Source organism: Odocoileus virginianus, unplaced genomic scaffold, assembly GCF_023699985.2.
Source record: "Odocoileus virginianus isolate 20LAN1187 ecotype Illinois unplaced genomic scaffold, Ovbor_1.2 Unplaced_Contig_74, whole genome shotgun sequence".
Lineage (NCBI taxonomy): Eukaryota > Metazoa > Chordata > Mammalia > Artiodactyla > Cervidae > Odocoileus > Odocoileus virginianus.
The window spans coordinates 18,187-34,804 of record NW_027224391.1 but is presented as its reverse complement, the minus strand read 5'-3'; the positions used below and the strand labels follow the sequence as shown (position 1 = coordinate 34,804).

At 36.6% G+C, this 16,618-nt stretch overlaps 1 pseudogene; it reads left to right on the top strand.

Annotated features, from left to right (window-relative positions):
• The first annotated feature begins 836 nt into the window (after positions 1-836).
• Positions 837-1,847, top strand: LOC110123920 (olfactory receptor 4A15-like; annotated as a pseudogene).
• The last annotated feature ends 14,771 nt before the right edge of the window (positions 1,848-16,618 follow it).

The window sequence follows — 16,618 nt, the reverse complement described above, 5'->3', positions numbered from 1 at the left end:
TCAAACAAAATGATGATTTTTGTGTACTTTCTTTAATAGAAAGATTTCATATATTTTATCTCTGCTCAGTTACTCTCTGGTGAGTTTTGAATTTCAGTTTAATTAGAGTTTAATAAGCACTGAGGGCTTCCCTGGTGGCTCAGATGGTAAAGAATCAGCCTGCAATTGAGTAGAATCAGGTTCAATCCCTGGGCCAGGAAATCCCTGAGAGAAAGGTATAGCAACCCACTCAAGTATTCTTGCCTGGAGAAACCTATGGTCAGAGGAGCCTGCTAGACTAAAGTTCATGCAGTTTCAAAAGAGGACACAGCTGAGTGACTAAGCATGAGCAAAATTAGGCATTGAAAAATAGGCAAAGAACCACTGCCTGGTTCTTTCACTGTTGTGGGTGACTTATTTCTCAATTTTTGGAACTCAAAATTTTCAGAAAGGTATTTATCTAAAGGTCAGCTTATAATTTTATGCCCCATGACTAGGTGTCACTTCACATAAATATATAAAGAAAGTTATTAGACTTTGGTTATTTATATGGTAGATCTCAGAAGGTCAAAATGCACTTAGCAAAAAAGAAATGTGTAAAGTAAAAAAACACAGTTCTTTGTGAAAGATATTCTGGAGAAATCATCTTTTTTTCTCACTTGGTACATAAACTTACAGATACACCCACTCATATAACCACCAAGTTAGAATACTGAAGTCTCATCAGTGGAGTTAAAGCATGGATTTGATAAAATGAATGGAGTGTGTGGAAGGATATTGCAAAGTGTCATGTTCCAAAGGCTTACTCTGTGTGAGATCCAATTGAGCAAATACTCAAAGCATGTGATCTTCTCAAATTCATTACTGACCCCTTGCTTTGCAGCCTCTGACACCTGATCAACAGTTTAAGAAGAACACATGGAAAATAGGAACAATGTGACTGAGTTTGTCCTCCTTGGGCTTACACAAAACCCTGAGATGCAAAAAGTTCTATTTATCCTATTCTTACTCATGTATATTGTGACAGTAATGGGCAATGTGCTTATCATGGTGACCATTGCAGCCAGCTGATCACTGGATTCCCCCATGTACTTTTTTCTGGCTTCTTTATTGTTTAGATACTGTCCATTCTACCATCATTGCTCCCAAAATGATCATTGGCTTACTTCATGAGAAAAAGACTATTTCCTTCCAGTCTTGTATGATTCAAGTCTTTATAGATCATTTAATTGCTAGTGTGGAAGTCATTCTTCTGGTGTGATGACCTATGACTGATATGTAGCCATCTGCCAACCTCTCCATTATTTGATCATCATGAATTGGAGGGTATGTATCCTCATGTTGCTGGTGGCCTGTACTGGAGGCTTTCTGCACTCACTGGTTCAAGTTCTTTTTATTTATCAGCTCCCTTTCTGTGGCCCCAATGTCATTGACAACTTCCTGTGTGACATGTACCCTTTATTGAAACTTGCTTGCACTGATACCCACCTCATTGGACTCTCTATGATAGCTAATGGAGGGGCAATCTGCACTGTTGTCTTCTTCATCCTCTTAGTGTCCTATGGGGTCATATTACACTCCCTGAAGACTCATGGTTTGGAAGGGAGTCACAAAGCCTTCTACACCTGTGCATCTCATATAACTGTGGTCCTTTTATTCTTTGTTCCTTGTATCTTCCTGTATGTCAGGCCTAATGCCAACTTTCCCATTGATAAATCCATGATGGTGGTTGAAACTTTCATAACTTCTATGTTGAATCCTTTAATATACACCTTGAGAAATGAAGAAATGAAAATACTATGAGGAAACTCTAGAGTAAACATGTGTCTTTAGTTGGAAGAGAGGGTTTTCCATCATGTAGGATCTGAAAGTCATTTTCTTTTTTCAGAATCAAAGAATTGTCACTCTCAGTGACTATATTTAGAAAATCATTTCCTTTGGTATATCCATCCTGTTTATTCCAAAACAGCTATATGAATTAAACTTTAAGTGGAATATTTTATAGTTCTGAGAGACCAAGAGAATCACATATGTTTAACCTCTTAGATATATAACATACTGTATTAAGATTCTTTAGTTACAGTAACTTTTTTTTCCTATTTGAAATTTTTATTTGTGGGTGTTGATACTTCTCTGGTATTGAGAAATATGACCTAGCAGAAAGTTTTCTTTTAGTCCAAGAAAGAGAAATTGGAAATTTAAAATTCCGATTGCTAAAAAAATGATTAAACTATCAATAAAAATTAATTAATTTAAAATTTCACAGACTTTGTCCATAGCAGAAGATAAAAACAATGAGAAATGAACTTTGTTAGCTTTATTCTGTAATGGTGGTGTATGATGGATTTTGTCTATTCAAATTAAGTTTTGCACTGAAAATTTCAAATTTTCAACTCCATTCTGTGCAGCTTTTTCAACTGACATACTCTGATACTTGAAATATGTTTAACTCATTCATATTACTACAGAGTCTGTCTACTTTACACTATCTGGGTACAGGTTTTCTAATGCAATAAATGCTTAACATTTTGGATATATACCTTTTGTTTTATGTGAATGACTTTCTAACTCTCTGTAAATTATATGTTGTTGCCTTAAGTAATGAAATCAAATTGTCCTCTTTTTGAAGTAACCTTTGGCAGTTAGGGGAATCAAATACTGTATTACAAAGATCATTCTTTTTTTTTTTTTTTTCCCCTGGCTGCACTGGGTCTTCACTGCAGTGCACAGGCTTTACTAGTTGCAGCCCACAGGCTTCTCTAATTGTGGCACTCAGTTTCCAGAATTCACAGGCCCAATAGTTGTGTTGCATGGGCTCAGCCTGTTGGCTTAGTTGCTCCACAGTTTGTGATATCTTAGTTCCCCAACCAGGGATCAAACCCATGTCCCGAGTTAGAAGGAGGATACATAACCACTGGTCCACCAGGGAAGTCACACAAAGGTCGTTCTTTAAGGCTCTGGTATTACAAGTTAAATCTTAGAATTCATCCCACAACTTAGATACTAAAATATTCCATATGCCTTTATCTTTTTTTTTCTACTTGTGATTGAACTCAGTGTACTTAGCAATGTTAGTACCTTCAATTATTGACACATACAAAATTATACCAGACATACAATTTCATTTATTCCTCAGTGAAGGAAATAAAAATACACTAGATCTTTTGATTAGAAAGGGGTCTAATAGAGTGAATTAATTACTTCAAAATATATTATATTGGAGTAACTGACACCTGAATTTGACCATGCTCAAGAGTAAGGAAGGTATAGATGAAGAAGCTGAACTCAAGACAAAATATCTTTGTATGTACTTCCCAAATCATTCCCTGCTCTCAATAAAAAGAAATTACTGTTTAAATACTTTGAAGTATTTTTTTATATTTACATCTTTAAAAATCACATAAGATATATGTTCAGATATGGTGTGAGATGGATATATACTCTTCTTTCTTAGCATAAGAATAAGTAAATTTTCCCAGTACATTTATTGATTAATAATTATTTTCCTGATGACATTGCAATACCACTAATTTCATATTTCATATGTGTGTGTGTGTGTGTGTGTGTGTGTGTGTGTGTGTCTATGCTTCCCAGGTGGCACTATAGCTTCCCTGGTGGCTCAGATGGTAAAATGTCTGCCTGCAACACGGGAGACCTGGGTTCAATCCCTGGGTCAGGAAGATCCCCTGTGCTCTTGCCTGGAAAATTCCATGGGCTGAGGAGCCTGGTAAGCTACAGTCCATGGGGTCGTAAAGAGTCGGACACAACTGAGTAACTTCACTTTCATTTTCAGGTGACACTAGTGGCAAAGAACTTGCCTGCCAAAGCAGAAGACATAAGAGACATGGGTTCGATACCTGGGTTGGGTTGGGAAGATCCTCTGGAGGATGGTATGGCAACCTACTTCAGTATTCTTACCTGGAGAATCCCATAAACAGAGGAGCCTGGAGAAGTACAGTTCATAGGGTATCAAAGAGTCAGACATGACTAAAGTGACTTAGCACATATTTTATATATATATAAAATTCCATATCTTAGTTTTCCATTCTGTTCAACTAATGAGCCCACTCTCTCATGTTTGCTTGGAGGAAAGACTCTGTGAACACTGAAAAATTGATGCTTTTGAATTGTGGTGCTGCAAAAGACTCTTGAGAGTCCCTTGGACTGCAAAGAGATCAAATCAGTCAATCCTAAAGGAAACAAATCCTGAATATTTATCTGAAGCACTGATGCTGAAGCTGAAGCTCCAATACTTTGACCACCTGAGGTGAAGAGATGACTCATTGGAAAACACTCTGGTGCTGGGGAAGACTGAGGGCAGGAGGAGAAAGGGATGACAGAGGATGAATGGTTGGATGGTCTATCAGCAACTAAAGTGATATGAGACTGAATAAACTCTGGGAGAAGGTGAAGGACAGGGAAGCCTGGCATGCTTCAGCCCATGGAGTCACAAAGAGTTGGACATGACTTAGAGACTGAACAATAACAATCTGTAATGATGGATTTAGAGGGTGGCCATCTGCAAGCTTGGAAAAAAGTGTTCACTAGCATCCAACCCTGCAATCGCCTTGATATGGGACTTCCAACTTCCAGAACTGTGAAAAAACATATATCAGTTTTTTTAAGCTACACAGCCTACAGTATTTTGTTAAGGCAAACCAAACTGACTAAAATGATGGTGACAACAAGGCTGCTGCTGATGTATAATGCAGGTTTGGTGAACACAGATCTGAACTGAATCTGATTCAATTCAGGGAAAAAATGACAAAGAGCAAAAACAAACAAAAATCTCCCAATCCAATCACCAGAGATGTGGATAATTTCCAAATCTAGATCTTTGAATAAAAGGGACATAAGATATTTTTGAATAAGAACCCTGTAATATCACCATCATATGTCAGGTAGATCTTCAATCTAATCTTTCTCTGAGGGATCTGAGGTCACTGACCAGAGTGTAATTGTACTCAGGAAATATCAGTTCCATTCAATCGCTCAGTCATGTCTGACTCTTTGCGACACCATGGACTTCAGCACACCAGGCTTCCCTGTCCATCACCAACTCCCAGAGCTTGCTCAAACTCATGTCCATCGAGTCAGTGATGTTATCTAACCATCTCATCCTCTGTTGGCCCCTTCTCCTCCTGCCTTCAATCTTTCCCAGCATCAGGGTCTTTTCCAATGAGTCAGTTCTTCACATCAGGTGACCGAAGTATTGGAGTTTCAGCTTCAGCATCAGTCCTTCCACTGAACATTCTCAATTGATTTCCTTTAGGATTGACTGATTGGATTGTCTTGCAGTTCAAGGGACTCCCAAGAGTCTTCTCCAACACCACAGTTCAAAAATATTGATTCTTTGCTGCTCAGCTTTCTTTATAGTCCAACTCTCACATCCATACATGACTACTGGAAAAACCATAGTTTTGACTAGATGGACCTTTGTTGGCAAAGTAATGTCTCTGCTTTTTAATATATTGTCTAGGTTTGTCATAGCTTTTCTTTCAAGGAGCAAGCGTCTTTTAATTTCATGGCTGCAGTCACCATCTGCAGTGATTTTGGAGCCCAAAAATGTAAAGTCTGTCACTGTTTCCATTGTTTCCCCATCTATTTGCCATGAAGTGATGGGACCAGATGCCATGATCTTAGTTTTCTGAATGTTGGGTTTTAAGCCAACTTTTTTACCCTCCACTTTCACTTTCAACAAGAGGCTCTTTAGCTCTTCTTACTGGAAATGACTTGAAGTAGATTCTAAGCTAAAATTCACTGCTGGTTCCCAGAATGCCACTGTTCTCCACTAATAAGAAAGCAAATTGATGGTTTTTGAAACAAATAGACTGTCATATTTTATTCCAGAAAAGATGGGTATATTTTGGATCAGTAAGAATTGCAATTGGGGACCTAGATAGCCAAGGACAGGGAAACTCGGAGTGCTGCAGTTTGTGGGGTTTGCAAAGAGTCAGACACGACTTTGTGACAGAACAACAACAACCACAGCAAAACATGTGCAATTTTTTCCAAAGCAAGAGAAGGGGAATGCTTTTAGAGAGGGGAAAGGAGAGTTAAGCGGTGGGGATCTAGTAAATAAAGAGCCTGTGGCTTTTCATTGGATAAGCCCTTGCCAGGAAAGAGGAGCATTTCTTCTTCCTGTTTTGTTCTGCTATGTTATAGGGCATAGCGTACCCCATTCTGGCTTCCCAACTCCATTTAATTAAGTATTTGCTTATTTATGTATTTTAATGTGAGAGAATGTTGGCCCAAAGCTCTCCTAGTGGGTCAGTTCTGAATATCTAGTAGACTATATGTATTCTAAAGAAGGCATATATTTCCATATTGAGTCTTTGGTGCTTGAGTAGTTTTCATAGTGACTGAGTAGAAGTATTTGAAACTAATTTATTGTTTCACATTGGTAAGCAAAAAGCAGCACCACATTGTAGTGCAACCAAAGAGATTTGATGAATGCAGGGACTAAGTCTTATATGTTCCAATCTAAGTTACTTATTTGGCTTAGGAATCAAATGAAGAGACTGGCTAAATCAGTGTGGAAACTGGAAGCTTTAAAAAATTCTGCATTATTAATCTTTACTTTGTATTACTTTTCTTTATATGAAGAAGTCCTATAAGAATGTTAAGAGATGTATTTTTGTATCTCTTGTATTTTGTATCTCTCAATATCTTTAATTCACTCCTCAGATCTTACCTGGGAAATCATGAAGCCCATAGAGGTAATGGCATAGATCATTCTGGTATGCCTTTTGTTTTAATTACACTTTTAATTACACATGTGGGAATATCATCTATTCCATGCAGGGAAAAGATAAAACAGGTTAGAGTGGTACATATACACCATGGAATATTACTCAGCCATTAAAAAGAATTCATTTGAATCAGTTCTAATGAGATGGATGAAACTGGAGCCCATTATACAGAGTGAAGTAAGCCAGAAAGGTAAAGACCAATACAGTATACTAACACATACATATGGAATTTAAAAAGATGGTAATGATAACCCTATATGCAAAAGAGAAAAAGAGACACAGATGTATAGAATTTAATGAAAACTTAATTCTTGCTTTTAAACACAATATGTAATTTTAGAAATGTTTCTTTCTTTCATAGGTCTCAGTTTTTTCCATATGCAAAACAAAAAGAATGAATAACTTTCAAATGAAGTAGTTACTCTCTCATGTTCCTACTCAGTCACTCAGTAGTGGCCCACTCTTTGTGATCCCATGACTACCGCCTGCCTCTTTCCATGGAATTTTTCAGGCAAGAAAACTGGAGGGGGTTGCCATTTCCTTCTCCAGAGGATCTTCCCACTCAGGGATTGAACTTGAGTTTCATGCATTGGCAAGCAGACTCTTTACCACTGAGACCCCAGGGAGCTCAAAACCTTGCCTGCTCACTGTGGTGACTATCGTATGCAGCCAGACTTTGCACACTCTGTGAAGTATTTCTTCCTGGTCTTCTTGTCATTTGTAGACACCTGTTATTCCTCTTCACAATCCTTACAATGCTAGCTGATTTGCTCTCTGATTCAAAAGCTGTGTAATTCAGAGACTTCCCGGGTGATCTAGTAATTAAGACCCCACACTTTCATTGCAGACTCGTGGGGTTCGATCCTTGGTCTGAGAACTAAGATCTCACATACTGCAATGCAGAGCCAAAAAAAAGAAAAGAAAACCTGTCTAATTCAGTGGCTGAAGGTAACAGGATTGTGGAAGAGGAATAGCAGGTTGTCTGTGACAGTGCCAATGTAGGTGATAAGTAACATCAAAAACAGTTCTTTGCATCTGAGGATTCTTTGCAGGTCCCATTAGAACAAATTCAGTCACGTTCATTGTATCTTCTTTCGTTTCAGTGATACAATGAATTCAGAAGTGGGAGCTTAATGAAATAAGACAATGTTTTCAACACCAAGGTTAATGCTTTGGGTTTTCAGATATGTCCAAAACATTTCAGTAATGAGAAAATATTTTTTCTCATGGTATGCAAGAGGAAAAGAAACATGTTACTTTTTCCATTTTATCAAAAGAAATTGTTTCACTAACATTATTTTATTTTTTTTTAATTTTTAATGAGAAAATAATTGCTTTACTATGTCGTGTTTGTTTCTGCCATACAACAACATGTACATATAGCTCCTCTCTTTTGAGCCTCTCTCTTAATTCCCCCACCATCTCACCCCTCTAGGTCATCATAGAGCACCAGGCTGAGCTCCCTGTGTTATACAACAACTTCCCACTAGTTATATATTTTTAAGCATGGTAATGTATATATTTCAATGCTACTCTCTCAATCTGTCCCACCCTCTCCTTCCCCCATTGTGTCTACAAATCCATTCTTTATGTCTGTGTCTCTATTCCTGCCCTGCAGTCGAGTTCATCAGTACCATTTTCCGATTCCATATCCAGGACATGAAACCAACATAGATGCCCATCAATAGATGAATGAATAAAGAGGTTGTGGTACATATATACAATGGAATATTACTCAGCCATAAAAGAGAATGAATTTGAGTCAGTTGAACTGAGATGGATGAACCTAGAACCTGTTATACAGAGTGAAGTAAGTCAGAAAGAGAAAAATAAATATACCAGAGCAAACTTTTAAGGCTGTTTTATTCAGCTTATCATGAGGCTTAGTATGCTCAAGTCCTTCTACACCTTCTGACAAGTGGTCCCTGGGTCTTTGCTGGAGGACATCCAGGCACAGAGAGCTCACCATGTATTAACCTGATTGCTTTTCAGCCAGTAAGAAATGTGAAAAACACTTCTTTAGATATTAAAGAAGGTACTTGTGCAGCTATTTCTTCTGGTTTGGCACACTGGTGATACAAAGATGAAGTCTCACTCTCTCTCCTCTTCCACTTAAAAGCCACTTAATAAGCCTAAGAAACAAGGTCTGTGTCTTGTTCACCACTTTATCACCAGCACTTGGTTCAGGGTCTGGCTCGTACTGACGTTCAATAAAACTAAGTGAATAAATGAGTTTGTAGACTCTGATTTCCCCTGTGTTTTCTTTTTTTTCTAGCTAATTCCAAGAAAAGCATTTAGTTTCTTACTTCAAGGAAAAATAAAAGCTGAATAAATGGTTGGAATGTTTAAAAATACATAGTTCTTTCACCCATTGAGATCTCTCATTCTCTCCACCCTAAACATTGGTCTTCCTTGGTCCATTTCAGTCAACTTGCTTACCTTCTGGTCAAGAGGTAACCCTAGCTGAATATTAGAGGGCAGGTGAGAAGGAAAAAAAGAAAGAATGTCATGGTGTTTACTGTCCTGGTTCCTTGTTGTGGTTTGTCAAAGGCTGTATGCCTTTAACTGAGGCTGTTCCATTTTGAATAAAACTTCTAACCTTCTAAGTTTTGAATAACCTTCTAAGTTCCTAAGATCTTCCTTTTCCCTTGGAGAAAATGGTTAGTGATTATGAAAATTCATTGTACACTATTTAAGCTGATGTGAAAAGGTCGAGTTGTTCTCAAATGGAAACAAAAACATTGTATAATTAAAGTTTAGTGTTCTTATTTACCAATAAGTTGGAGGATCAGAAAGATTAAATAATTAAATCATAGAACATGTAAGTCAGCATTGGGCCCAAATACTCTTATTCCATGTCCTGTGATCTTTACATCATGCAGAATTCCTTTGTGTTGATGTTAGATGAAGTTTGGTCTATAAAAACAAAAATATTTTCTGATATATGCCATAGGAAGTGACACTTCATTAGGTTAACAACAACTAGGAGCACTTACATGCTTTTTTTTTTTCCAAAAAGTGCCCAGTAAAATGTTTGAAAGAACAATGTCACTATTATAAAGTAGGTTTTGTACTTAATTTCTTGAAACTTGATTCCTCTTTGAAAACTGCTTTGGAGATTATTTATAAACAATGTATATATATTTTTAAAAGAAGAGTGGGCATCATTACTCTACATTTAACCAAGGAAAATACATATTGGCTAAATAAATTATCTGGGCTTCCCTGGTGGCTCAGTGGTAAAGAATCTGCCTGCAAGGCAGGAGATGTGGGTTTGATCCCTGGGTTGGGAAGATCCCCTGGAGAAGGAAATGGCAGCCCACTCTGGTATTCTTGCCTGGAGAATTACAGGGACAGAGGAGGCTGGCAGCCTACCATCCACGCAAAGAGTCGGACAAAACTGAGCAACTAACTTATAAGACTTTGCTGAAAATTAATTTTGGATCTTTTAAAAAGTGAAGTCAATCAGCTATCAAAATACATATATATATATATATATATATATATATATATATATATATATACATGTGTGTGTGTGTGTGTGTGATGGAGGGGATTATAGTCTCCTTTTTTGTTGGAAATGCTCAATCTCCTAATACATAGGTACCATATTATACTTTATTGAAGAAATCAATGGACATCATGAGGTAACAATATTTAGCAAACATATTTTAGTTATGAAAACATGATGAAGAGTGAGAACACTAGCTTTAGTATCAGGAGCCATGAGTTTTATTTCACACTATGCCATTATGTTCTTCTTTAGCCTTAAATGGTTTTCCCTATTTTTACAAGTAGTTTAACCTAGGTAAATTGCAGTGTATTTTCAATTTCTGTGATTCTGGCCAAGCCAGTGTGTTTATTGCCATGAATAGTGTTATATTTGCTTCTACTTATATTATAAGTAAAATAGGAAGGCTTACGAGACCACAGTCCACCTTCCAAAACCTTTACATTACTGGTAAACAACTTAGAAGATGTCTTTCTGAGATGAAAATGCCTTTGAATTGGACTAAAAGAATATGGACTCTGCACTTTTTCTTTTTTTAAGTATTGCTTACTGTTAGGCTAGTCTTTGGATTTAATATGATGAGAAATGGCAAGGTGACCCAACATGCCACTTCTTGGTCATCTGTTTTCTTTTTTGTTTGTTTGCTTTAATTTTATTTATTTTTATATTGGTTGCATGGGATCTTTTTTGCTGTTGGGGAGCTTTAGTTGTGCATGTGAACACCTGGTTATTGCATGCAGGTTAGATCTAGTTCCCTGACCAGAGATTGAACCTGGGTCCCCTGCAGTCATTATTCAGAGTCTTAGCCACTAGACCAACAAGGAAGCCCCTAGCTCTACTCTTGAGTGCTTTGAGAATATGTTTCTCTACTTACTGAAATGCATGAAGCTTCCATAAATACATTTTGCCAGTACATTTTACCAGGTTGTTGTGAAATTAATCCCTGAACCTGTCAAAAGTCAAACTATACAACTAGTTTTTGACCAATGATAAGACTCATGTATAATTTCTTCTGTTTTCATTTTACTTTACTATTCAAGATTGAGAATCTACATTGCTCTCTCTCTAGGGTTTAAATCACTCTGTCATTAGAGTTGTAATCTGGAAACAGATTTTCCCAGTAAAGCTCTGGGAACTCCTCTTTTACAAGTTATTTCTTGGACAACTTTCACTGTTTTAGACCTAGATTCTGCTCTTTTTTTTTTTTTTTCATTTTGTGCTTCTCTAGAGCTTGGGGAGCTAGACTAGACACATGTAGGAGTTCTAAAGCAAGCTCTCTACCTAGCATTGTAGTTATTTAAGTAGAGACTTCATAACCACTCAATGAGCAATTGTGAGTAAATTTCAAGCTTTTATGAGATTTGGGATGAAGACTTCATCAGTACATGATAACTCTTTGATCTGAATCTAGCTTTCACTCCAGAGTTGAAAGAAAGGTTCAAGACATTTTCATGATGACACTTCAGCAAAATTCATATCCCTTATAGTTCTTTAGATTATTTTGTATACTTATACAGATTTCTTTGGCATCTAACATCACAAATAGCACTATAGTACATGTAGCACTTCTCTAATATTGGAGTACCCACAATGGTGTGGTTACTCACTTAGAGCCAGACATTCTGGAATGTGAGGTCAAATGAGCCTTAGGAAGTATAACTCTAAACAAAGCTAGTGAAGGTGATGGAATTCCAGCTGAGCTATCTCAAATCTTAAAAGATGGTGCTATTAAGTGCTGCACTCATTATATCAGCAAATTTGGAAAAGTCATCAGTGGCCACAGATTGGAAAAAGTCAGTTTTCATTCCAATTCCAAAGAAGAACCATGTGAAAGAATATTCAAATTACCAAACAACTCTACATATTTCACATGCTATCAAGATAATGTTCAAAATCCTTCAAGCTAAGCTTCAACAATACATGAACCAAGAACTTCCAGATGTACAAGTGGATTTAGAAAAGGCAGAGGAACCAGAAATCAAATTGCCAACATCCATTGGATCATAGAGAAAGCAAGGGAATTCCAGAAGAATATCTACTTCTTCTTTGTTGACTCTGCTAAAGCCTTGGACTGCGAGGATTACAACAAACTGTGGAAAATTCTTCAAGAGATTGGAATACCAGACAACCTTATCTGACTCCTGACAAACCTGTATGCAGGTCAAGAAGCAACAGTTATAACCAGACATGGAAAAATGAAGTGGTTCAAAGTTGGGAAAGGAGTATGACAAAGTTGCACACTGTCACCCTGCTTATTTAACTTCTATGCAGAGTACATCATGCAAAATGCCAGGCTGGATGAATCACAAACTGGAATCAAGATTGCCAGGAGAAATATCAACCTCAGATATGCAGATGATACCACTCTAATGGCAGAAAGTGAAGAGAAACTAAAGAGCCTCTTGATGAAGGTGAAAGAGGAGAGTGAAAAGGCTGGCTTAAAACTCAACATTTAAAAAACTGAGATCATGGCATTCAGTCCCATCATTTCATGGCAAATAGATGGATAGCAAATGGAAACAGTGGCAGATTTTATTTTCTTGGGCTACAAAATCACTGTGGGGATGGTGACTGCAGTCATGAAATTAAGATGCTTGCTCCTTGGAAGAAAAGCTATGATAAATCTAGACAGTGTATTAAAAAGCAGAGACATTACTTTGATGACAAAGGTACATACAGTCAAAGTTATGACTTTTCCAGTAGTCATGTATAGATGTGAAAGTTGAATCATAAAGAAGGAAGATGAGAGTTGAAAAATTGATGATTTTGAATTGTGGTATTGGATAAGACTCTTGAGCGTCCCTTGGACAGCAAGGGGATCAAACTTGTCAATCCTAAAGGAAATCAACCCTGAATGTTCATTGGAGGGACTGGTGCTGAAGCTTTAATACTTTGGCCACCTGATGCAAAGAGCCAATTCATTGGAAAAGACTGATGCTGGGAAAGATTGAGGGCAAAAGGAGAATAGGGCAACAGAGGATGAGACGGTTGGATGGCATCACTGACTCAATGGACATGAGTTTGAACAAACTCCAGGAGATAGTGAAGGACAGGGAAGCCTGGAATGCTGCAGTCCATGGGGTCACAAAAAGTTGGACACAACTTAGCAACTGAACAACAATAACTACAGTGAAGCTAGAATTGTCCATGTGATTTCAGTTTCCTTAACCTCTTTTCTTTCATAATACATGCTGCTCAAAATGATCATATTCTCTGGAGTCAATGCAGAGTTATGTACAATTCATTTATTTTTCTTATTACTTAAAGCATACTTGAACATGGTGTGTGAATGCAATTCTATCTAGAAATATTTCTTTTTTTATATATACAGGAGTATTTTTTGAGTTGAAGTATTTTTTTTTACAAAATATTTGCAAATATCTGTAATTTTTTCTTTCAGTAGATAATTGTAATGAGATTTACAATTGGTGGGAATACATTTCATGCCACATTTGCTATAAAACAATACCTTAAATACAAGAGTGCTAGCTCACAATTTAATGGCCTGGCCTCTTCTTTCCCCTTGGTAAATGGCATTCTCATTCCCTGGTTCCTATTTCCTTGCTATAAATTTTGAATGTCATCACTTATTTTATCCTATTCTATATGAATGTTATAAAATTATATTCAATTGATTGAAATAAGTGTATTTTCCCATCTCTAAGTATAATTGAATAATTAAATTATTTCCATCATCATCATGTTAATGTGACTCCGAATTGGCACAAAAGAACTACTGTAAATTTCACCTTGTATGAGGTATCAATGTTATAACAGGGTTCATAACTATCACTTGCTTCAGTGGTGGCTCAGAGATAAAGAACCCGCTTGCCAAACAGGAGATATGCATTCAGTCTCCAATTTGGGAAGATCCCCTGAAAAGAACTGGCAACTCACTCCAGTATTGCCTGAGAAATCCCATGGACAGAGGAATCTGGTGGGCTACAGTTCTTGGGATCACAAAATGGTCAGATACAATTCAGTGACTAAACAGCAATTACCACTTAAAATATATCTGAAAACAATATTTGAAAATTCTGATTTTCATAAGTAGATTAAAAACAAATTATTATAATAAAATTTAAATATCTGATAAATACCCACATACATCTCAATTTACATAATAATAAATATTCATACTCCATAATAAACCCATATGTTTTCCAATTCATGTGACCAGCTGCTTTTTTTTTTGGTTCCTTCTTTAATAGTGTTTTGCCTTCATGCAGACTCAAGAAGGAGTTTGAAATTAAAGATGAGTGCTCTACATCCTGGGCCATAAATCTGGTCTTGGAAAATTCAAAAAAATTGAAATCATTCCAGTTATCTTTTCTGACCACAGTGCAGTAAGTTTAGATCTCAATTATAGGGAAAAAATTGTTAAAAATTCAAACATATGGAGGCTAAATAACACGATTCTAAATAACCAACAAATCACAGAAGAAATCAAAAAAGAAATCAAAATATGCATAGAAATGAATGAAAATGAAAACACAACAACCCAAAACCTATGGGACACTGTAAAAGCAGTGCTAAGGGGAAGGTTCATAGCATTACAGGCTTACATCAAGAAACAAGAAAAAAGCCAAATAAATAACCTAACTCTACATCTAAAGCAATTAGAGAAGGAAGAAATGAAGAACCCCAGGGTTAGTAGAAGGAAAGAAATCTTAAAAATTGGGGCAGAAATAAATGCAAAAAAAACTAAAGAGACCATAGCAAAATCAACAAAGCTAAAAGCTGGTTTTTTGAAAAATATAAACAAAATTGACAAACCATTAGCAAGACTCATTAAGAAACAAACAGAAGAGAACCAAATTAACAAAACTAGAAATGAAAATGGAGAGATCACAACAGACAACACTGAAATACAAAGGATCATAAGAGACTACTACCAGCAGCTCTATGCAAATAAAATGGACAACTTGGATGAAATGGACAAATTCTTAGAAAAGTATAACTTTCCAAAACTGATCCAGGAAGAAATAGATCTTAACAGAGCCATCACAAGCAAGGAAATCAAAACTGTAATCAGAAATCTTCCAGCAAACAAAAGCCCAGGACGAGATGGCGTCACAACTGAATTCTACCAAAGATTTAGAGAAGAGCTAACACCTATCTTACTCAAACTCTTCCAGAAAATTGCAGAAGAAGGTAAACTTCCAAACTCATTCTATGAGGCCACCATCACCCTAATTCCAAAACCAGACAAAGATGCCACAAAAAAAGAAAAGTACAGGCCAATATCACTGATGAACATGGATGCAAAAATCCTTAACAAAATTCTAGCAAACAGAATCCAACAACATATTAAAAAAATCATACACCATGACCAAGTGGGCTTTATCCCAGGAATGCAAGGATTCTTTAATATCCGCAAATCAATCAGTGTAATACACCACATTAACAAATTAAAAGATAAAACCATATGATTATCTCAATAGATGCAGAGAAAGCCTTTGACAAAATTCAACACTCATTTATGATTAAAACTCTCCAGAAAGCAGGCATAGAAGGAACATACCTCAACATAACAAAAGCTATATATGATAAACCCAGAGCAAGCATCACACTCAATGGTGAAAAATTGAAAGCATTTCCCCTGAAATCAGGAACAAGACAAGGGTGCCCACTCTCACCACTCCTATTCAACATACTGTGGGAAGTTTTGGCCACAGCAATCAGAGCAGAAAAAGAAGTAAAAGGAATCCAGATAGGAAAAGAAGAAGTGAAACTCTTGCTATTTGCAGATGACATGATCCTCTACATAGAAAACACTAAAGACTCTACCAGAAAATTACTAGAGCTAATCAGTGAATATAGTAAAGTGGTAGGATATAAAATTAACACACAGAAATCCCTTGCATTCCTATACACTAACAATGAAAAACAGAAAGAGAAATTAAGGAAACAACACCATTCAACATTGCAACAAAAAGAATAAAATACTTAGGAGTATATCTACCTAAAGAAACAAAAGACCTATACATAGAAAACTATAAAACACTGATGAAAGAAATCAAAGAGGACACAAACAGATGGAGAAACATACCGTGTTCGTGGATTGGAAGAATCAATATTGTCAAAATGGCTATTCTACCCAAAGCAATCTATAGATTCAATGCAATCCCTATCAAGCTACCAGCAGTATTTTTCACAGAACTAGAACAAATAATTTCACAATTTGTATGGAAATACAAAAAACCTCGAATAGCCAAAGCAATCTTGAGAAAGAAGAATGGAACTGGAGGAATCAACCTGCCTGACTTCAGGTTCTACTACAAAGCCACAGTCATCAAGACAGTATGGTACTGGCACAAAGACAGAAATATAGATCAATGGAACAGAATAGAAAGCCCAGAGATGAATGCACGAT